This window comes from Arvicanthis niloticus, chromosome X, assembly GCF_011762505.2.
Source record: "Arvicanthis niloticus isolate mArvNil1 chromosome X, mArvNil1.pat.X, whole genome shotgun sequence".
Classification (NCBI taxonomy): Eukaryota; Metazoa; Chordata; class Mammalia; order Rodentia; family Muridae; genus Arvicanthis; species Arvicanthis niloticus.
In genome coordinates this window covers 39,069,216-39,087,765 of record NC_047679.1, presented here as the reverse complement: position 1 = coordinate 39,087,765, position 18,550 = coordinate 39,069,216, and the positions used below count along the sequence as shown (strand labels likewise).

At 38.5% G+C, this 18,550-nt stretch overlaps 1 pseudogene; it reads left to right on the top strand.

Annotated features, from left to right (window-relative positions):
- Positions 1-16,388: 16,388 nt before the first annotated feature.
- On the top strand, positions 16,389-17,120 carry LOC117694915 (sorbitol dehydrogenase pseudogene; annotated as a pseudogene).
- Positions 17,121-18,550: the final 1,430 nt, after the last annotated feature.

Genomic DNA, 18,550 nt, shown 5'->3' with positions numbered 1-18,550 from the left:
GGGGCGGTTGGCTCCTGGCAATTTCTGAAGTTTATAGCTTTATTGTTCTATAAAATATCCTATAGGACACAATTTTCATTTAATTAACATCATGTTTCTAGTTATTAAAAGAAGACATTTGGCTAATCATAATTAAGTGTTTGGAGAAACTATACAGTTTCTATATACAGAAAATTCACATGACTTTCCAATTTTAAATAGCAGTATAACAAAATAATGCATGGAGTTTATTTATTAGAAAGTAATCCATCACAACTATCCTCTTCAATACAGTTTATATACTACAGTGTTTGTTTCTTTGTTAGATTTGTATTATATTTCTTAGTGGGCTGAGAAAAAATTACCTTCATGTTCACACACATAAAGATAATTGTTTTACTAAATTTCTTAAATTGTTTGTTTTAAGTTAGTAGGAAAACATCCTGAAAATACATTGCATGATTTTCTTTTTATCAGTCTCCCTTTTTTCACTTTTTCTTATCCAAATGAGAGTAGGAATTATACTCATAGCCAAATTGAACTATTAATATTTAATGTGATAATATTAAAAATCTAAAAGTTGAGGGAATAATTGTGAATAAGAATGTTATTTGTTTCTAATTTTAAAATATTTTTTATTGAAAAATTACATCACTGAAAAGATCATACTTTAAATAATTGCAGAAAAGAAAAATAAAGCCATGCTTTGGGGGTATGTTTCTTTGAGATTTAAAATGGTGTATGCAAATGTGTGTATTGTGATATGTAAGTACCAGTGAAGGTGCCTATAATGTTAAATAGAGACAGAATCCCCTGAAGCCAGAATTATATTAAATCTTACCTACGGTTTGCCCTTGCAACCTTCTCCCACAAATAAAACACACACAAATAAACAAGAACAAAAACAAAGCATATAAAATATCTCTTTGTGGAGGCTGTAGTATGTCACAGTGTGTCCCCACAGTGTATTTTCCAGTCTATGCACCTTCACTTGCAAATGTTCATTGCAATAAATCACTGGTCTGGATCAAGATATCTGGTTTCGAGTGGATGGTCGTCAGCTGACATTCATCCTAAAGCCAGGTTCAGAACTAAGTGTTTTAGTTAGAATAGATGACAGAGGTGCTGGTTAGTCAACAAAATGATGGACTGGGTATTAGGACTATCTTGTACCTCACTGGTACCAATTGACATAATTATGCTCTAATTGTATTTTGAGAGAAAAGTTTCATTTTAACAGGAAGGGTGATGTGTAGGAGGAGCTAAGGTAGGAGGAGTACTGAGAGGAAGAAAAGGAGTAAGAAGAGGAGAAGAAGAAGAGGAGAATCTAGGTGATGAAAGAGAGAAAGAGGGGGGAGATAGGGAGGCAGATATTCATGTATCTCCACCAGTCAGAGATAGTTGTTATATCTAGGTTGGTCAGTGGGTTACACCTCTGATTGAACAATTCCAAACTTATAAAGCTTATGATTAACATTATTTTAAAAAATGTATAAATGCAAAAAGGGAAAGGGGGCATGGGATAGGGGTTTTCTAAGGGGGGAATGGGGAAAAGGGATGGCATCTGAAGTGAAAATAAAATATCTAAAAAAAAAACATGAGAAAGAATTGGGAAAGGAAAAGATGCAATTTTCAGCAGTTTGTATAACAGTATAATTGTATTATAAGATAAAAATTTAAGATATCTGGTTTCTGTTACATCATCAATATTGGATCCTTGCCCAGACTCCTTCAGGTTATCTTTTTGTTGCCTAGTGTTCTGGAGATCCTACAGCTTTAGAACAGCAGGACTGGCCCTTTCATATGTCCCAACCATTCTCAGATGATAGAAATTTTGGGGTGAGCGAATTCAGAGCCCTGGATCTGGGCCTGGGTGGGTAGCTGAGCTCATCAGTCTGCTGGCTTTCCCTTATTTGCACCACCAGAGTGAAGTTTTCAGCACTACTCTTGCTAGACCACATGATGACACCATAGGCAAGTGCCATTTTCTGCTCTCACTCTAATGATCCTGAGGACAGCTCTCCAGACTGTTATCATCAAAGGGGGAAGGGAGGGAAAGCATCACCTCTGCACCTAAGCCAAGCAGGGTAGATGAGTGTTGAGGACAACTTTCCTGTGCTCTTGTCCTCAGGTTGACTCAAATGTTCCTTTCCCACTGAGAACAGCTGTGCTGTGCTGTTCAGGCAAGGTGTGAGCCATTCAGAGATAGGTTTCATTTTTTTATTTATTTTTATTGGATATTTTATTTGCATTTCAGATGCCATTCCCTTTCCCCATTTTCCCTCCCTAGAAACCCCCTATCCTATGCCCCCTTTTCCTTTCTGCTTTTAAACAATTTTTTAAAAATGTTAATCAAAGCCTTTATAAGTTTGGTAATGCTCAATCAGAAGTGTAACCCAATACCCAACCTAGATATATCAACTATCTTTGACTGGTGGAGACACGTGAACATCTGCCTCCATGTCCCCACTCCTCTTTCTCTCTCTTTCTCTCTCTAATCACCTAGCTTTCCTCGCCTTCTTCTTCTCCTCTCCTTACTCCTTCTCTTCCTCTCAGTACTCCTCCCACCTTAGCTCCTCCTACATATCACCCTTCCTGTTAAAATAAAACTTTTCTTTCAAAATACAATTAGAGTATAATTATACCAATTTGTACCAGTGAGGTACAAGATAGTCCTAAAACCCAGTCCATCATTTTGTTGACTAACCAGAACCTCTGTCATCTCTACTAACTAAAACACTTAGTTCTGAACCTGGCTTTTTCCTTGGCTTTAGAATGAATGTCAGCTGAAAACCATCCACTCAGATCTTTTCTCTCAAAGTAAATAGCCAGGATTGGCTATGAGACTATAAGTTTTCAACCCTGTCAGAAATCCAGAAATCCAATAAGTTAACTCAAACTTAAATTATGTGAAGCACAAAGCATAGCTTCTACAACTTAGCCAATTTATAGAGACCTCTGAACACCTGGACAGTCCCTATACTACAAAACGTTGGAGCATCTGATCTTCAGCCTTCTGGCCCAGAATCATCTGACAGACCTTAGTGATGCAGAATTATTAAGGGCTGATTACTCTGTCTAGGCAGATATAATCAGTCGACTATTTTGCAAGTGTGTCTTTTTCTGGACAGTAATTTGTCTGTAGATGGAAAGAGGCAATTCTTGTCTAGTGGCTGTCTCCCCACAACTGGAATAACTCCAAAGATGCTCATTTTCTTTTTAGAATCCAAGACAGGAAGCTGTCAGGAGCAGACAGATCTCTAATCAAAATGAACATTAATACAGAAATGTTTGTAACGTCAATTCTGTGGACTTCTGACATTTTGAAAACTAGCTATCCATGTAACATAATCTGTTCTGTTGTCTGTTAACTCCTCTCAGCTATTTCTAAATAAAATATAGAGAACAACCTAGCAATAAACTCCAAGCAATGAATTTGGTATAGCCCCTTAACTCACAGGCTAATCATCTCAAATCAGTTAAAAAAAGTTAAAGAAGGACTGGGTCTAAGCCTTATATTCCTAAATGTGTTATACAGGCACAATGCCTATGAGAGTATCAATATTCATCTCACTTTAATATCAATAAGAAGCTCATACCAATGAAAACTTTAATTTGAAATCAAAGTAAATTTTGTACCATTTAAGAAATTATAACATCTTGATAATAATTATACAGATTTCTACCAATAGGTTATGGCTATGAAATAAATCCTAGCTAATCCTCCCTGTTTTAACAAAACCACTATTTCCCTAGAAAGACAGCCCAATATTAACCACCTTAGTCCCGAAGCCCAGGAAATAGGGGTGCTGACTCTTCATTAACAAAATAACCCCATTAAAAACGGGGTACAGAGCTAAACAAAGAATTCTCAACTGAGGAAACTAGAATGCCCAAGAAGCACCTTAAGAAATGCTCAACATCCTTAGTCATCAGGGAAATGCAAATCAAAACAACCCTGAGATACCACCTTACACCAGTCAGAATGGCTAAGATCAAAAACTCATTTGATAGTAGATGCTGGTGAGGATGTGCAGAAAGAGGAACACTACTCCATTGTTGGTGGGGTTGCAAGCTGGTACAACCACTTTGGAAGTCAGTCTGTCAGTTCCTCTGAAAAGTGGACATAGCACTACCTGAGGACCCTGCTATACCACTCCTGGGCATATACCCTGAAAATGCTCCAACATATAACAAGGACATATGTTCCACTATGTTCATAGCAGCCTTATTTATAATAGCCAGAAGCTGGAAGGAACCCAGATGTCCTTCAACAGAGGAATGGATACAAAAAAAATGTGGTACATTTACACAATGGAATATTATTCAGCTATTAAAAATAATGAATTAGAGAAAATCTTAGGTAAATGGATGGAACTAGAAAATATCATCCTGAGTGAGGTAACCCAATCACAAACAAGGAAGACCAAGTGTGGATGCCTAGGTCTTACTTAGAAGGAGTAACAAAATACCCAAGGGAGCAAATATGGAGACAAAGTGTGGGACAGAAACTGAAGGAGAGGTTGTCTGGAGACCATTCCACCTGGGTATTCATCCCAGGTGCAGTCACAAAAGATAGACGTTGATATGGATGGCAGGAAGTGCATGCTGACAGAAGCCTGATGTGGCTGTCTCTTTAGAGGTCTGCCAGAGTCTGACATACCCAGAGGCAGATGCTCACAGCTAACTATTGATCTGATAAAGTGTTCCCAGTGGAGAAGTTAGAGAGAAGACTGCAGGAGTTGAAAGGGCTGGTGGCCCCATGGGGGAAAGCAACAATACCAACCAACCAGAGCTCCCCAGGGTCTAAACCACCAGCCTAGAAGCACATAGGGAGGGACCCATGACTCCAGCTGTATATGTAGGGGAGGATAGCCTTGTTTGGCATAGGTGGCAGAGGAGATCTTTGGTCCCATGAAGGCTGAACACTGAGTGTGGGGGGGAATCTGAGGGTGGGGAGGTGGGAGTGGGGGGTAGGTTGCAGGACACCCTCATAGAAGCAGGAGGAGGGGGTGGGATAAGGGGTTCCTGGGTGGTGGGGGGAATGGGGTAAGGGGATAAAATTTAAAATGTAAATATTATATCCAATAAAAAAGGGAAAAAAAGTTTTTAGAACCAACATCTTTAATAAAATGTCAGCCCTCTAAAAAAATTATCTTGATACTAAAATTTGTTTTGAGAATTGTATATTGCAGAATACACAGCCTTGGTGTATCTACTCATCAAGCAAGCTGAGCAGACGTGCTCAAACCTCTGATGTCCTGGAGTTCCATCTGGATGCAGTGAAGACACAGCGTCAGAGGCAGAGGCTTATCAATTTACTCCTCCCCCCACCTCTCTTCTAATATCTCAACGCCCGTAATCAGCTTGAAGAGATAGGTTTCTTGAGCTCATGAACCTGTGGGCAGCTTTCCTGACTCCTAGAGGTGGCGAGGGGCAGCAGGGACAGGGGGAAGTAGCATGATCCCTGTACTAGTGTTCCCCCATGTCAGATGAGTGGAGGGGTCAGCTCTTCCCCACTTGTGCCTTCTGGGCTAGCTTACCTACAGCCCTGCCACCAAGGCCAGCTCTACTGTGCTGCCTGGACAAGGAGCAGTGCATACTCTTCTGAGTGCTGAGTGAGAGATGGGGCCAGCTTTCCAGAGCACCCCATCCAATGAGGAGCAGGGATAGTAATGCACAGCCTCTGGGCATCCACGTGGTTCCCAGAGCTTGTCTGGACCAGGGATATGCCTATGTGTTCTAACACCAACATACTCAAGTCAATAGTTTCATCTCTCCCATCAGACCACCACATACTTGCATATTGCGGTGGCATCCACTATAGACAGGCCATTTGGCTGGCAGGCCTCTGGATGACATTCTCCATCCATGATGTTGGGTGGCATAATGGCAAGCTATTGTCTATGGGCCACCTGTGTCATGTGCTGGAGGGCAGGTCTATGGGTGGCATGGCAGTCTGGAGGTCTGTCTTCCTTGTACTGCACTGTGATACCTCAATTTGATTTGATTTAATTTTTATGAGTCCTTTTCATAATGAGTCCACATTTTTATGAGTCCTTGCTTTCACCACCAAGCCTGGCATGGTTAGGATGAACAAAGAACTGTCTTCAGTTCTGCTCATGACTTATATAAGAACACCATCAACAACAAGGTATGTCTTTGCCTATTACCAAGAGGATATAGCATGTGTTTTTAATATTTCTCTAAGTAGTTAGTATGCACTGACTTATTCAATCCTTTCAAAAAGCCTCAACACTAATTTCTAACATCATTTCAATTACAAAGTAGTGATGACAGAAGCTTAGAAATTGAGAAATGTAGAAGACCAATGGATAGTATGTGGCATAGCTAAGTCACACATATGTTTCTTTTTCCTTTAATCACAATATTGTACTGCTTCTTTATTAATGTTTACACTGGCTTGATGTATCATAATCTGTGTAATGAATATCAGAGTATTTGGCAGTACTTTAAGGTTTCCTGATGGTAAATACCAATTGGTTAAACATTCTGAATATCAGTATATATACATGATAAATTACTGCTGCATTACTTCTCCTGAGTAATGAGGAGACATGATGCACTATCAACTCACTCTCAATTGGGTATCAAAAACCATACAAAAGAATTCCACCCAATTAAGCTTGTTGAATCAATGATGTGATTGGAGTTACTTACAGAAGCATGAGTGACTCTAAAACAACTACCTCAATGAAATGTCCCATCCCAGGTAGGTGATGAGATCCTGAAAGGTGCAGAGAACTTTCCTTTTTCTATCAGGTTTCTACTTAAGTACTCTAGCCTCCTGAGGCCACATGAGCTGGAGCAGAATTGCATACAGCTGGAAGGTTAAGTGAGGATCTAATAATTTTTCTAGCACCTCCTTGAGGGAATTTCAGGAGGCACCATCTTGTTGAGGGTGTCTTGTGTTAATCTCAACTGCCTGAGTAAGATCAAAATGTATTATGCACAGAAGGCAGCATTCTACAAAAATTACTATAATTTAATACCATATGAAATACATATCCTTAAGATTAACAAATATATAAACTGTCGAAGATTTGAGAGGTGGTGGTGGGTAATTGAAAAAGTTAGGGGTTGGACTAGAAATGATGTAAGTACAGCGATCATGTATGGCATTGTCCAAAAACTAGAAAACAATAAAGAAAAAGATTAACAAATACTGATTTTCGCCTGCTTTTTCTGTATCTTGACCATTTCAAGATACAGTTGATTTATGCTATAGTAATTTTAATAGGTAAAAATCAATATCCAATTAAACTAACATATTCCTTGTTACCATTCAATGTGAGCAGGTTTGGTTACTTTTGTCAAAATATACCTACAGTTGGGTTGGAAATCACTACATCCCCCAGATATGTTTAAGTGTCTTAATCCTCCTGCCTCAGCTTTTAGAATACTAGAATTATAGATGTGTACATGCACTCCCAGCTATACAGAGAGGTAATTGATCCAGATCATTTGCTGCCAAATAGCTCATGAAAGGAGAATATAAACAACTATATCTTAAAGGACTAGTAGAAAGTAGCTATGTATTGGAAGAAAGGAGTAGTGAATAGGCATAGAAATAAGACTTCGTTTATCTGTTTATATTTGATACATCAAATAGCTGTAGCTTTGTATCTTGAATGTTAATATAAGTTATTCTTTATCTGGAATATCGAGCAGGTAAATGTTGAGGTAATGTATAAACTAAGTGAGGTTTATTGTTTAAAAAAATGACATTTATCAAATCATTTCAAGATTTTAAATTATCTGTAGTACTAAAATGAAAATTCTTTACAAATTTATCAGTGTTTCTTCTCATCCAATCCCAGTAAGCTCTCTTTATTTATTTATAACTTGCCAAAATTGATAGGCTTCTTCTAAATTTTATGCAAGAAGACACGCACCCTGGAGTAACCAAAATAATTCTCAAAATACAAATTCAGAGGTCATATGACTTTAAACTTTACCACTAAATCAGTGTGATCAAGGCAGTATGACACTGAACTAAAGACATTAAATTCAGCATATTGTGATGAATAGAATATCCTCATACAGTTATCTGTACACATATTTTTGAATAAGTAGCTTATTACATAAAGAAAAACTTTGAAAAACATACTAGAATGACTAGATACATAAACAAAATATATGCTGATCTTTTCATTAGATAAGCAAAAATTGAAAGCATGCTATGCTGTAAGGCTTTAGGTTTAAACATAAAAACCTGAAAGTCAATATTAATGTACTTGTAATCATAATGCTTTTATTCCCATATGGTCTAGAAGACTTTATATAAAACACTAACGACACATCTATATTGCAAGAGACAGTGTATAAAATATATTTTTCTAGTAACAAAATTCTATTCTGGTAATAGAATTCTATCATGAATAGAATGTTGTGCTATTTAAATATTAGTCCTCATAATGATAAATAATTTACACATATACACATATGTATACATCTTATGGTAATTAAGATCTCTCACTCATCTCATGTAGACATGTGGTTTATATTTACCTTGTGCATGTGGAGTATGTTTTAGGGCTTTCCTGAATTTTGATGTTAACTTTGTGCTTCACAGAAAAGTTGTCAGTCCAATCCTGTTGGATTTTTTGTGTAAAGATACAGATCTCATTTGCTTTTTTGTAGGTTTTATGAAATTACCTCTCCAGAAGTGAGAAAGTACCAACTTCCTGGAAAACATTTTTTTCACTTAAATCTGCTTTTGAACCTTCTTGCCTCCACTTTAGCTGAATCTCCTATGTCAACATGTGCGTGTCTTTGCAAACACTTCACTGATGATGATTTGCATAAGATTTGTTGACTTTCTAATTTTAAAGCTCCACAACTTAGAATTCTGAATTTGCTTGGTTTCCATGGATACTCGGCGCTACAGCAGCCATTGTCACCTGAGAAAATTTATCTGAGTAAATGGAGTTAATTATATTAATTATTAATTCAGCAAATTTTAAAATGGTTATATGGAAAGAAGATTAATTATATAAGATTTTTAACATCAGTACCATAATCCAGAGTGCTAAGGATTCAGTAGTTATACACATGGGGACTGTGCTGGTTAATCAGTACATAAGGTGCTGTGGACACAGTGCATAGGGTTCTGGGGGCACAGTACATAGAGTGCTAGTGACTCAGTATTCATGGTGCTTAGGGCTCAATACTGGGGGTGCTGAGGGACAGTACTGAAGGTGCTGGAAACTCAGTACTGAGAGTGCTGGGGGCTCAGTACTTGGGGTGCTAGTGACTCAGTACTTGGGGTGCTAGTGACTCAGTACTGAGGGTGCTCGGTGCATAGTTCTGAGGGTGCTAGTTGGTCAGTACTTGGGGTGCTAGGGAATCAGTACCAAGGGTGCTGGGAGCTCAGTACTGAGGGTGCTTGGCACACAGTACTGAGGGTGCTGGGGACTCAGTACTGAGGGTGCTTAGCATACAGTACTTTGGGTGCTTGGCACACAATACTTTGGGTGCTGGGAGCTCAGTACTTTGGGTGCTTGGCACATAGTACTTTGGGTGCTCGGCCCACAGTACTTTGGGTGCTCAGCACAGAGTACTTTGGGTGCTCGGTGCACAGTACTTTGGGTGCTTGGCACACAGTGCTTTGGGTGCTGGGGACTCAGTACTTTGGGTTCTTGGTGCACAGTACTTTGGGTGCTGGGGACTCAGTACTTTGGGTGCTTGGCACACAGTGCTTTGGGTGCTGGGGACTCAGTACTTTGGGTGCTTGGCACACAGTGCTTTGGGTGCTGGGGACTCAGTACTATGGGTGCTTGGCGCACAGTACTTTGGGTGCTGGAGACTCAGTACTTTTGGTGCTAGGGTCTTAGTACTGAGAGTGCTGCAGGCTGCTCGGTATTTAGGGTGCTGGGGACTTAATACTGAGGGTGCTTTTTGCACAGCACTCTGGGTGCTGGGGGCTCAGTACTGAGGGTACTTGGTGCACAGTACTTTGGGTGCTTGGCACACAGTACTGAGTGCTGGGGAATTAGTACTGAGGGTGCTTGGTGCACAGTACTGAGAGGTCTGGAAGCATGTTACTTAGGTTGGGGGGACACAGTCATAAGGATGCTGGGAGCACAGTCCCTAGGGTGCTGGGGACTTAGTCCTTACTTCATCTTTTTAACAAAGAAGGACAAAAACCAGATTGCATAATTCACAACACACACACATACACAAACATTTTCAAATATTACAACTTTAGAAACTAAAATATTCAAGTATGATATTATTCTGTAAGAAAGAAGGAAGGCAAAAAGGAGGGAGGAAGGAATGAAAGAAGGAAGAAAGAAGGAAGGAATGAGGAAGGAAGTAGAGGAAGTGGAAGGAAGGAAGAAGAAAGGCGGAAGGAAGGAAGAAGGGAGGAAAAAGGAAGGAAGGAAAGAAGGAAGGAGAAAGGAAGAAAATAGAAAGGAAGGGAGGAGGGAGGAAGGAGGAAGGAAGGAACAAAAGAAGGAAGGAAGAAGGTAGGAAGGAGAAAGGGAGGAAGGAAGAAGAAGAAAGGAGGAAGGAAGGAAGGAGGAAGAACTCCCAAACAAAGCCACAGGATACAAATACCTGCAAACACTTGGTGTCTGCTCTTCCTGGGTGCGTCATGTCCTCGCATGCGGATATCCTGAAGTTTGTGTGACATGGTCAGCGCGGTTCTCTTGGAGTAAAGTGACTTTTCCTTTGGACTTGGCTACCCATTGTACACTGCTTCTTGGTTGAGGAAGTAAGCCTGTCTCGACTTCCTCCTTGTCACTCGGGCCCTTTGTCTGGCTTGAACTTGTGCAGTGTGTGCTGCCACAGAGATAATGTGTGCACCAACCCCATCGTGTCTTGAAGATACTGTTTCTTTGGAGTCATACATCACCTCTGGCTCTTACAGTCTTTCTTTCTCCTTTCTTACCCAGTTCTCAGAGCCCTGACGGGAGGGTGTGATGGAGACATCCCATCAATGACTGAGTGTGCCAGGATGTCTCACTCTATGCTAACTGTTCATTCAGCTGTGGGTCTCTGTGGTAGTTCCCATCTACTGCAAGAAGAAGCTTCTCTGACTGCTGACTGAACATTGATCTATGGGTATGACGCACTGTCATTAGGAGACATTTTATGGCTATGCTCCTTTACCAGAACAGCAGTACCTGGTTTTCACAGGCCTATGACCTGTCTCAGTTTCTTAGACCACCGGAGTAATGTCAGGGATGCAATCACTCTCCAGGAGCAGGTCTTACATATTATCAGAGAAAGATTATTTTCACAATGCACCATCATTGTGCCAATGGATCATGCAAGGCATCTTCTGTTGTAAATCACAGATTGTCTAGGTGTGTTGGTTGTTACTTTTCCCCACCTTGGTAGCCTGAAGAGTTTCTTTTAGTATCCTAAACTTGAGTGAGCATTAGTGAAGGCCTCTAGTTAGACATCAGCTTGACTTCTTGTCCAATGAGAAATGTCTTCTACAATATGCCCTTACCATTGGTTTGTATGGACACACCAATAACCTTGGCAATATCCTGAAATGTTTTGGGGTTTCCAGGAAATCTCCCTCTGAGGATAGAATATCTTCAGATTGTAGTAACACATAATAAAGAGACATGTGAACACACAAAATATACAGCTCTGGAATACAAACAGGAAACTAAGAAACTTGCAACTGAAGCTTTGTTTATCTCAGTTGACATTTCTAAAATTCTTTAGATATATCATTCCCAGTAATATTGATTGGTTTATAAAAACATGCCTCATGTAAAATAATGTTTCATAATATGGAATGTCTATAGAGAGTAGGTAGTTAGAAAAAAATCTTAAATTTTAATCTCATTTTTGAAATTGATTTTCAGATGTTGAGTTATTTAGTATCCAAATATTAAAAATATATTGGCAAGAATTTAAAATTTTCCATATGTTAAATAAGATTTGTCTCATTATAACACAGAAGATACCAACATCAGATAACTGATAGAATAAGAACTCCAACTCTTGATCCTTCCACTTCAGCTTTGTAAGGATTTTAGGCATATGATATCAGACCTAACTAAGACACTCTTGTCATTTTGCTATAGAGCTTAGAACTCTAGGCTTTATGAATGCTAAGCAAGGGCTCTATCATTGACCTACATCTAATTTTAGTAAAACAGTTTAGATACCTCAGTGGAAACTCACTGATACATCACTGATACATAGCTGCAACTTTTGTTTAAGGACAGATCTGGAAGTTTCCTCCATACTGACTATCTTTCATAGTACAGTAGTGATATGCATATTATGGATGTAACCAGCCAGCTTACGATTTTATTTAAGGCCTACTACATAAAATGAAAACCACATCTGGTACTGTTTTTTTGGTTCAAAAACCTATAGCTAGCTATACAGATCCTAGATTATATGAGAGAACTTACTATTTTTATTTGTGGTTTTCCCTTCTCTCCCTGGGGATGTTGGTCACTGGCCCTTGAGAACAAAGTGAGCAGAGTCAACAACAAGGTTCAGATTGCCCATGAGTACAAAGAAAATGCCAGACTTCTGGCACCAGCTACAGAGAGACAGCTCAACTTTATTATGGGTGAATCAAGGGCTATAAAGTTCTGGAGAAGGTAGGAGTTTCCAGGGTGGGAAAGTATCATTGTGTAGAGCTTGGGGTACCAAAGAATGCCTCATTGTAGCAGTTTTCCAGTAATTCTAGGTTGCTTGCTGGACCTGTAATCACATCAAGGCTACATGACATTCTGCAGGTAGGGGCTTTTGGGGCTTTGGGCTCCCTAGAGAATATCAGAAAAGGGGAAGCACTGCTGGTGGAGGAGCTATCAGGATATGGTGGGCTGTGACCTTAATTAGCAAGGTTTCCCCACAATTACTCTGGTAAGTAAACATAGTATCAAACCAAATCCTAGTGACCTGTCTTAATACCTATGGATTATGGGATCACTGAGCTCTCATCAGAGAAGCTGCATTTAACAGTAGATAATGACTAACACAGAGACCCACGGGTGGACAGGGGACAGAGACTAAGAGACTATAAAATGTCCATCCACATATATACCCCTTCTCCAAAGGCTTGGACACCACTGTGGAAGAGGGAACAGAAAGAGTGCAAGAGTTAGAAACAGCTGATGTGTTCAAGCACCAGACAAAATTCCTGCATGGAAGGGGTGCTAGACACAAGATTCTACCCTTGGCTGGGGAACTATTGGTAATTGTGAGTTGCTGGGAGAGAAACGATAAGATTTCTCTAAAAGTTTTAACCTCTGTCAGATCTACCATGATCCAGAGCATGTAAGTAGAACAAAATGGCTTTGATCGGGGAAAGAGAACATAAGGGGAATGAACTGGAAAATGTTATGGCAGGGAGGATGGGCATGATCAAATCAGCTTGTATATAATCTTGAAATAACTACTTTAAAAAAGATAAAGAGCTTGAATTAATATTAATTTTAAACCCTAAAATAGCACAGAGATTTACTAAGATAGATCTTACGAAATGGTTTATGTATTAGACCCCCTTGACTCCTGTCTCATATAATATATCCAGACCACAGTTTTCCATCCACCACTCCCTGCCCCCGTTGCTTCCCCTTTACACCAGATCCACTCCCCATCCATTTATCCATTCTCTTCAGAAAAGAGCAGATCTTTAAAAGACTACAACCAAACACAGCAAAACAAAATACAAAATACAGAACAAAAGTATTTTACTAGGTTCTCCATGTATTTGGTCTTGATGTTAGAATGGTGTTTTTGTGCAATTTCTAACATTGGAGTTGGGTGTATCTTGGACTGTTTTGCCTGTTTTGGGGGCTCTCTTTTCCTCGTATTGGGTTGCCTTGTCTAGTATTTTTTTAAAAAAAGAAATAGAAAGCAAAAAATCAAGGTCTATTTAAATTCCACCTATTAATTTTTACCGTAGCATAATGGCTTAGAGGAGAATGCCATGTTTTTGTTTATGTTATTAACATTTAAAGAAGGTCTTTGAAGAGCAGTAGACATTAAGAAAGAAGTATGGTTTTCTCATGAAACCCATATACAGCCGAGGAGACTGTAATCTTGGTTCAATTTATGCTAAAGAAGTACTGTGTAGTACTGAACAAGTCCCTTTTTAATTTTCCTATATCCTATCAAGAAAAAAGTTTGTCACTACCTGCTTTATCTAAGGTCTCTGAGTTCTACTAGCTATCCTTGACTGAGAACAAGATATTTGCTGGTGTTGAATTATTACTTGTATTTATTATTACTATTATTATCCTTGTAAAACACTACAATTTTTTGATATAGATTAGAACAGCCTCTGTGTGGTAAGCCATCTGTAAGTAAAAAATACATTCTTACTGCACTTTACTAAATGTCAGGGAAGCTCACATTACCTTTTCTAAAACAGAAAAAAACCTCTACATGTTATGCTTTACTTCCAGACAATGCTAAATGTGACAAAAATGTTATCGTTCCTGTTGACTAAGGATTCAGAAATAACTATGACAAATCATGCCATTGTATAATATTTAACTCTGAAGAATCTGTGCCTATTATTCTTTTATTTAAGAGACTGGAGAAACAGAGGAGCTCTTGCTAGCCTTGAAAAGTAAACTGCTATACTGCTATGTTATGAAATGACATTTAGCAAGGAACCCTGAGTGCTACTCAGTGCTAAGCATAGGTCTTCCAACAACCTACAGAGAAAGGCAAAGATCTTATCCATACAGTTATAAGGAAACTGGAGGAAAAGATTTCTCCCAACAGTTGTATCACTTTGGAAGGACATACCTTGCTCCAGGTCAGAACACAGGAATTTGACATCTTGATCAACACTTTGTAATATGAGCACCAGTGAACTTAGTGAAATGTGCTCGTTTAATCCAGAAATAAATTACAAATGTTACTGTGAATTGGACTGCTTTAAGTCATTGTGAATTACCACCAGTCCTGTAGAATCTCAGCCACCCCCATCATTATCTGCTTACTTCTTGATTTCCTTCCTATCAATTTTGAAGAGCATACATTTTATCTTCTACTTTTTGTAATATTCACTGAAATTCAAATTTTATCACTATCCTGTTTTACAGAAAAATTAAAGGCCTCACATATTTATGAATACAATTTTATCTTTCTAGCTATTTATTTAAGTAGATGTTATAAGTATACATCAGAGACAAAGCTGAAGGAAATTTTTTCTACTCTCCTACAGTAATTATGATAAATACCTCTCTTATAAACATAGTTTCCATCCTTTGAGTCTGTGTCAATATGCTTTTATGGACCCAATTCAATTCCTTTATTCAGCTTTCATAATTTACTTGCTTGATTGCAGTGATCGTCATCATAGTGGAACCTAACAAAATGTCTGATTTCAATGACCTCAAATATACCTGTGTAAGTAAAGCACTAGTGAAATTATTGATCATGCTAATCATACTAATCTTGTTGCTTTTATTTGAATTACACTTGAAAATTAATGTAATTAGAAATCTTCTGCCTCAAGGCACCTAACTTATAGTTATACCACTTTCAACAAGCTAGATTTCTCTTGTTCGATTCATTGACTTTCAATTTTTGTTAAGTTTTAGTATTGCCTGGGAAACTTATTAAAAACTTTGGTGCTCATACAATAAATAATAATAATCATACAATTTCATTATGTGTGACAAAGGCATAGAATTTTTTTTCTACATTTCAAAATCTGATAAGGCCATTGTCATGTGGAAACTCTTCAACATCCACTCTAGCCAGAGAATATATTCAATCCTTGCAATAACTTGTAAATAACCAAATCAAAGTATTTATTGATCACATGTATTATCATATATGTTTTTCTCATGCAGGTAGTTATATTTTTTCATAATATCCTTTTTGCTCTTATTATCTTGTAAAATACCAATGCCTTTTCATTGTATCTAATCTTGGGTCCAAATTCATTATAATTCTGTAGTAATTAGGATACATGTGTAAATACCTCCTTTTCTAGGTAGACTTTTGATTTCTGTTTAGATTTAAAAATAAAATTAAAAGGAAATTATTTTATAAAACATTTATCTAGTGTTCTAAATATTATTTGGGTCTGATAAATCAGTAATTAGCAATTATAATGTACAGGCAACTAGAGTTGTTTAGAAAATAACCTATCTATTCTCCTTTACTATGGGACTCTTCCCTGTTAGACTGTATGTTTGTTTGTCTGATAGACAGTGACCCAAGATTTTTAAATCTCTTGCACAGTTTGGTTAAGCCTATCAGTATTCATTCTCTTGCTTAGGATGAACTTTGTCCAAATGTATCCTGTTTTCAGAGAGAGAATACATACTGAATAGAGATGAATCCACCAATAGATTTTTGTCAACAACATCAGTCAAGTTTAACTGAGACATAGCCTATATCAAAATCAAGCTTTAAGAAAGATGTATTTAGACACCTCGAAGCAAGAGTGCACCATGGCAGCTCCAGCTAAGGGTGAGAACTTGTCCCTGGTGGTACATGGACCTGGATACATTCACCTGGAGAGCTACCGAAACCCTGACCTGAGCCAAAATGATATGTAGTACTAAAGATGCATTTCATAGGATCTGTGGCTAGGATGTTCACTACTGGTAGCATGGCCAAATTGAGGATTTTGTTGTGAAAAAGCCAATGGTGCTTGGGCTTGAAGCTGCTGGAACAGTCACAAAAATAGGAGTGTCGGTGAAATATCTAAAACCAGGAGATCAGGATGCTATCGAGCCTGGTGTTCCCTAAGAAATAGATGAATTCTGCAAGATCAGCAGATGCAATCTGATGCCATCAATCTTCTATGCCACACCCCATTTAATGGGAACCTCTGCCACTTCTACAAGCACAGTTCTGACTTCTGCTACAAACTTCCTGACAGTGTCACCTTTGAAGAAGAGGTCCTGGTTGAGTCTGTCTCTCTGGGAATCGTTGCCTGCCATCGAAGTACAGGTTCCCTGAGGAATGAGATCCTTGTGTATAGAGCTGCGCCAGTTGGGATAGTCACTTTGCTTGTGGACAAAGCAATGGGAGCTGCTCAAGTGGTGGTGATGGATCAATCTGATCCTCAGTTGACAAAAGCCAAGGAAGTTGGAGCAGGCTTTACCATACCCATCTCTGTAATAGTAGGAAACCTGATGTTGTCTTGCTTTCCTCTCTGACCCCATTTTGAATTGATCACAAAGATCTCTTTCAAGCTTCCTTTTCCCAACTAATCCAAATTAACTAGCTTCAAATACCAACAGACATTCTATACGAACACACCTGCTAAAGAGGCTATATCTACAGGCAAATGACAACCATCACACTCTATAAATAAATAAAGACAAACAGTGTAAAAAAATAAAATAGTTCAAGACCTGAAACTGAAAATAGAATCAACAGAAAAGACAATCTGAGGGAAATCTGTGAAAAACTTAAGAAATAGAACAGGAACTACAGAGACAAGCTACACCAACAGAATAAAAGACAGAAGAGAGAATCTCAGGCATTGAAGATACAATAGAATTAATGGGTACATCAAAGAAAATGTTGAATTAAAAAATTTTGACACAAAATATCCAAGAAAGTCTAGGAAACTACGAATAGAGTAAACCTAAGAAAAATAGAAATAGAAGAAAAAGGACTCTAGCTCAATGGTTCAGATCACATTTCCAATAAAATAATAGAAGAAAAATTTTCTAAGCTAAAAAACAAATGCAATGTCCTCTTGGATTTTTCCTTTCATAAATATAGACTGCCCTTCCCTTTCTCCTTTGCTTAGTTTTGGCTTGAAGTCTGTTTTGTCAGTCAGATACTAAAATGACTATCATTCTATGCTTCTAAGGCCATATTTTGAAATATCTTTCTATCCTTTTACCCCAGGGTGATGTCTATCCTTGATATTAAGGTGTGCTTGTTGAACTCAGAACTATGGATCCTGTTTCACATCCATTCTATTAGTCTGTCATCTTATTTGGAAACTGAGAACACTGGTGTTTAGAAATATCAACGGGCAGTGTTATTTGTTGTTGTTGCTGCTGTGTATGTGTGTGTGTTTATGATACTTCTCCTTTTGTGATTATCTAGTTTGAGATTATTTAGTCATTGTATTTTCTTGGGTTTGGTTAACCTCTTTAAGTTGGAGTTTTCATTCTAGCACCTTCTTTAGGGCTAGATTGGCCAATAGATATTGCTTAAACTTGGTTTTATCATGCAATGCTTTATTATCTTCAGGTATGGTGTTTGAACATTTTGCTGGGTATAGCAGTCTACCCTGGTATCTGTTGTTTGTTAGAGTCTGTAGAATATATTTCCAGGCTCCTCTGGCTATGAGAATGAATGAGAATCTGTAACTGACAGGGTAGGGAGGTGGGGGGCATCTCCAAGATCTGAGAGATATCTGGGATAAGAGAAGTACTGAAGAATCAATGGGGATGACCTTAGCTGAGATTCAAAGCAGTAGGGATATGAAACCTGAAGAAACCACCTTCTATAGCCAAGCAGGAACCCCAGTGGAATGATAAGGACACCAAACCCCTTCACAAACCTCTCACTCCCAAATTTATCCTGTCCACAAGAAATGCATGGACAAGGACGAACCAGAGACTGA